This window comes from Cololabis saira, chromosome 22 (genome assembly GCF_033807715.1).
Source record: "Cololabis saira isolate AMF1-May2022 chromosome 22, fColSai1.1, whole genome shotgun sequence".
NCBI classification, from domain to species: Eukaryota; Metazoa; Chordata; class Actinopteri; order Beloniformes; family Belonidae; genus Cololabis; species Cololabis saira.
The window spans coordinates 3963415-3969414 of NC_084608.1; positions in this window are offsets into that span (position 1 = coordinate 3963415).

Here is a 6000-nt window from a genome sequence, read left to right on the forward strand (position 1 = left end):
GTGGGGGGGTCGCAGGCCAGCAGTGGTGTAAAGTAACGAAGTACAAGTACTTCGTTATTGTACTTAAGTAAGATTTTTGAGAATTTGTACTTTTATTGATACTTTCATTTTTCTGTACTTTTACTTTTACTTCGTTACATTTTCAAGGAAAAAAATCGTACTTTTAATCCGCTACATTTAAAATTGGACACGTCGTTACTCGCTACAAATTAAAGCCATGAGAACAGCACAGCAGGGGCTGATTTATGGTTCCGCGTTACACCGGCGCAGAGCTACGGCGTAGGGTACGCGGCGACGCACACCCTACGCCGTAGCCTACGGCGTAGGTGTGCGTCGATTTAACGCGGAACCATAAGCGGACGGGAAGGAAGGGGGGCGAGTGAATTGCCCGTGACGAGACACCTTTAATACCGTTAATATTAAAGATCCATGCGAGACACCTGGGGCAGACGGGGAGACTCGGCCTCCCCGAGAAGGAGCCGCAGCCCCCGGGAGAGTTGCGCCGCAGAGGCGGGCCGGAAAGGCCGGAGGAACCGCCGTCGCGTCGAGTACCGATGAAGACTGAAGCCTGAATTATCGGTCCGCGTTAAATCGACGCAGAGCCTACGCCGTAAGGTACGGCGTAGGGTACGCGGCGAAGCGCACCGTACGGTGCGTGTCGCCGCGTACCCTACGCAGCAGGCTCTGCGTTGGTGTAACGCGGAACCATAAATCAGCCTTGAGCGGCAGCCGACGCTCAAGCCGACGAAATTAAAATGGGTAAATGGAAACAAACGCTAAAGGGGTCAGAATAATATCACCATTATTTAGAGTTGTAAGCAAATTCTTGGATTCTTCATTTCTTTGCAATCCTTTTGAAAATAATTTTGTACTTTGAATTTTGTACTTTGTACTTTTTACTTTTGTACTTAAGTACATTTTACACCATGTACTTTTGGTAGGCCTACTTTATTATATTTAATTTGAGGTACTTTTATACTTTTACTTAAGTAATTTTCTTAATGGGTACTTTTTACTTTTACTTAAGTAATTTTCAAGCAGAAAATTTGTACTTTTACTTAAGTACAATATTTTTGTACTTTTTCCACCTCTGCAGGCCAGCACGCAGCTCCCGAAGCTCCGGCCTGCAAACATGCACAAAAGAGAAAAAAGGGGGGCCAGCACAAGAAACTACAGGAATGATGGACAAAAACGATAGCTATGAGATATTTATATTAAATAAAAATGGAAATGGAGAAGAGAGGAAGGGAAGAGGAGAGGAGAAGAAGGGTGAGAGGCACCGCCCAGTGGATCATGTCGGTCCCCCCTGCAGCATAAGCCTATAGCAGCATATCTACCACCAAGCTATATTTGAGACTAACTATTATAGTCTTGTTCTATAGCTGCAACTATGACTACTGACTCTAACACACTAGGGTTTACACTACCTAGAGATTTACCAACACCAGCTAGAGGTTTACTAACACTAACTATAGGCTTTACTAAACAGAAAGGTTTTAAGTTTAGTTTTAAAAGGTGGAGGTGGTGTCAGCCCCCTTAACCCAGATTGGAAGTTGGTTCCAATCTGGGTTAAGGATCTTCACATTTTTGTATTGTGACCAACCGTGGATCCATCTCCATCTGGTGGCCGTCTTCAATTACTGCAGCCCTGTCTCCACAGTAATGAGCTATAGACAACAATAATGACAAACTCGGTTCAGAACCTTTTCTGTCTGCTTCTTTTATTGGTTTGATTTAGAAAATGCCCCTATAAACTGAAAAAGTGGAATCAAAACTCCCTGAAAGTTAAATGAAGACAACAGCAGCTGGTTGTGGGTGGGTTGGGTCCAGATGCTGTTAGAGATGTGATGGTTCTTTACTTGTTCTTCATTGGCTAGAGGGATAGTCCGATTGTCCGGGCTCCAAAGACTTCAACCTGAGGTGACAAAAGCAGAGATCCTGAATGTCTGCTGCGCGTGTTCAAACGACATTCAGAACCGATCCTGCATGTCCAGAACAGAAAAGCAGAAATGTCTAAACCAGATCTTAAGTCTCGGACCCTGAAGTTCTGGACAAGTCTACAACCGGACCCTGAAGTTCTGGACAAGTCTACAACCGGACCCTGAAGTTCTGGACAAGTCTACAACCGGACCCTGAAGTTCTGGACAAGTCTACAACCGGACCCTGAAGTTCTGAACAAGTCTACAACCGGACCCTGAAGTTCTGGACAAGTCTACAACCGGACCCTAAAGTTCTGGACAAGTCTACAACCGGACCCTAAAGTTCTGGACAAGTCTACAACCGGACCCTGAAGTTCTGGACAAGTCTACAACCGGACCCTAAAGTTCTGGACAAGTCTACAACCGGACCCTAAAGTTCTGGACAAGTCTACAACCGGACCCTGAGGTTCTGGACAAGTCTACAACCGGACCCTGAAGAAACAGATTCTGAAGGTCATATCTTAAACAGAACCAAACCAGACCCTGAGCGATTAAATAGTTTAAACAGGGCAATGAAAAATCCCATGACAACCAGGTCTTCTAACCTAATTAATAACAGGTGTGAATCAAACCAGACTGACTTCTGCAGGTGTTCCTCACAGATGGAGCCCAGTTGCTGTGTCGTCACTTGGAAGAAGCTCTGGAAGAAAAGCAGACACGGTCCTGAGTTAGAAACCTGAAACTGGATTAGATGTGAGTCCTGGAGCCGGGTTAGGTTTACAGGTGTAGATGTAGTGAAGTTTATGTAAAAAATAATTTGTACTTCCTGTAGTATTTGAGCATCACTTTAGTAGTACAAGTATCAGTAAATAGTAGGGGTGTAACGAAACACTAATCTCACGATACGGTACGATACGATATTGAGGTCACGATAACGATACGATACGATATTATAGCAGTATTTTTTTAATAACCTTGAATGAAGAACATATGACTGGAAAAAATTGTCTTTTATTTGATAGACACAAAATACAAAATGCTGTGCGTTTGCCCTATTGTTACAGTTTGTAATGCTTTATAACTGTTTAAGTTTTAAAGAGAAAGCCAGGCCAACCATTTTCCACAAACTGAACTAAAAGTAAATGTCAGGTTTGCATTATGCATCTTCAGTTTCATACAAGTACAAATATTTAGCCACAAACTGAATAGTTTCTCTCATGTAAGATTTGACTTTTTTCTTTTCCAGAAATGTAACAACTAAAATTAAATAAATAAATAAAAGTAAATAAATCCATACAATTTTACATCATAAAAAGATTGATTCATGCTCACCTTATAAGTGTAAGAGGAGATTTATTTTTGTTAAGAAGGTTATTTTGGTAATTCAGGGTTCATTATTGTATAAATATATTCTTTATATTGTGATGTAAATCAGGGACTATAATGACACTAGTCAGTTTATCTGTAGTGATTAGTCTGTTTTAGATTGGGCGGAGTGATACGCCACAGTACGGCACTAGGTGCTGTGTTGATGTTCTAAAATCCTACACTGTTGAGGGACATTAAAGTACACTGGAACTCAGCAGAAGTTGTCCCCGTGTTTATCCTACTCACCACCCCAAAAAGGTTTAATTTAATAAGGTAAGGCTTAACTCTACACCAGCCTTACATAAGTAAAAGTTCAGAGCTCAAAACCCTGCAAGAGTCCCGTGATCGGGACCAAAACGGTACTAGTTTCTTCTGAGCGGAGGAAGATTTTGGTCCGCGGGTCGAGGCGTGGTCGGCACGCGTGGTCGGATGTGCGTAGCTAGTCAACACAATATAGGCTATTAATATTAATAATCCAATATCCCGATACTAGTCCAGTCATTATATGAAAAAACCTAGGACAAATTGCAACAGTAGCAAACTCAACTGATTTTGTATCCTCATTATGTCCTTAGTGAGGGAAAAAAAGTCCCAAGGAATCCCATCATGGGAAAGTTTTGAAAACGACCTATATATATTCATATCGAAAAATGCCTGTTATAACATAGTTGTGAATGGGGTTCAAAATTTTACTTTTAGATATCACTATAAAAACTCACAGGCTGATTACACACACAAAGACAAGGAAAAAAGTAAATCACAACTTAATTGAATTATTCTGTTTACTCATGCAAATCACACATTATCTTATTTGATATGCACCAATTAGCATACACGCCAGAAATAATCAAAACATTTGATAAAGACATTTTTTTCTTCTTGGAATATTAGTAGATAGGCTCTGTGGAGCTCAGTCCACAAGGGATGGGGCTCAAGGGTTTATGTCCGTGGGGATAGGTCCATGGAGATGGGGGCTCTGGTGTCTTGGCAGGGCAGGAGATAAGGCTGAGGGATGAACAGGAGACGGTTAGTAAGGACAGAGAAAAAAATAAGGTAAAGTACAAAAATGGCTAGACTGGTCAAATAATTAAATCACTTACACAATACAACACTACACAATCTAATCTTCATCCTCATCACAGGCCATCTGTTTTGAGTTCATGCAGCTGGATCCTCTGCAGTGTCCACAGGCCGGACTGAACTCCATGGTGTTTCTTTTGCAACTGCATCTTAGGGTGCTGCAGTCAGACTGGCAGTTGCATCTTATGACCCTCAAGAGCTTCTCAGGTGCAGGGGGTAGGGTGGTCTTGACTGGCACAAATCCCTCGCCAGACTTGAGCCAACCCCAGTCCGTCGGACTACGTTCGTCTGTAAGAAAAGATGCACTTTGTCATTCATCATGAGTATTTGGTACTGTCCGAGCAGGAATGAGAAACAAGATTATTGTTATATTGACACACTTAAATGTAGGTATATACATGATCAGTGCAAGAACAGTAAAAATGCAAATGTACCGGAGGCTGATGCCTTCCATTCCTGTACTTGTAGGTACACTCTCAGGCTGTGGTATTTTGCTGCCCCTGATGTAGGTGGTAAGGCCTGTGGCTCAATATGAGTGGAGCTTGATGCCACTTTCTCACAGAACCGATGGTATCGGAGGGAGTCCAGGGTGTCTGCTGGCTTGCCATTGTACAGTATCACCAAGGCTTTCTCTCCTGCCCTTGCTACATCATCTTTAGAAGATGAACTGTCAAAGAAGATGTTGGCTTGCTCTCGAAACAGGGCACTCTCCTTGAATTTTTTTAAGGAGGTTCCCTTCCCGACCCCATGAAGACGAGATGTTGTGTCACATCCGAGAACTGCATGTAAGAACAAGATGTGCTTACATATATCTGGGCCGAGCAGTCGTTTTGTGGCCTTGATGTTCCACATGTGGGTCTTTTTTGTGTTCTGTCTTGTTTCAGAACAGAAGAATAGATCACAAGACTTCAGACTGGCATGGTGGCATAGAAGCACCAACAGGTCTGTGTCATCTCCTATGAGCACGGTCTTGTTGGTGGTAGCACACTGCACAGCTTTCTGCACAATCAGCAGGTCAGCATCTCCTGAGGCATGGTAGGTTTCACAGTTTGCCTTCTGTAGCTCTGCACTTAGCATGAAAATGAAATTCTGCTTGTTATCTCTGTTGGTCAAGAACTCGTCTTTCTTCATGGTAAGTGTCATATCAGCTGTAAACGTCACTGTGGCTCCGATCCTTCCTTTAGAACGTCTCTGGTGTGTCATATCCTTTGTGTTGTTAGATCGATATCCATCAAACACCACTATGGCCTTTCAATACTTCTTTACCACATACTGTGTGTATTGGTGGAATATGTATGTGTAAGTGGATCCAATGGACCACGGGATACATTGTAGGAGTGCTCCCCCATCCAGGACGTACTGGCTGCCATCAACCACATTGTCTGCTGGAACATCTGGCCCAATGTGTTTCCTGATGGCATCAGCAAGGGCAGGCTTTTTTGCTTCTCGAAGGAGCAGAGAGGAATCAAAAAGAGCTGGCGGATAGCTACAGAGCTCATACTTCAGGGCTGACTCCAGTTCATCACACTTCTGTGCCACTATCATCAGTCTCTGGAAGAGGAGCTGCGGATCAACTTGGATTTGATCTCCATCTATTTTTACAGATGACTTCATGCCGAGAGTGACAGCTTGA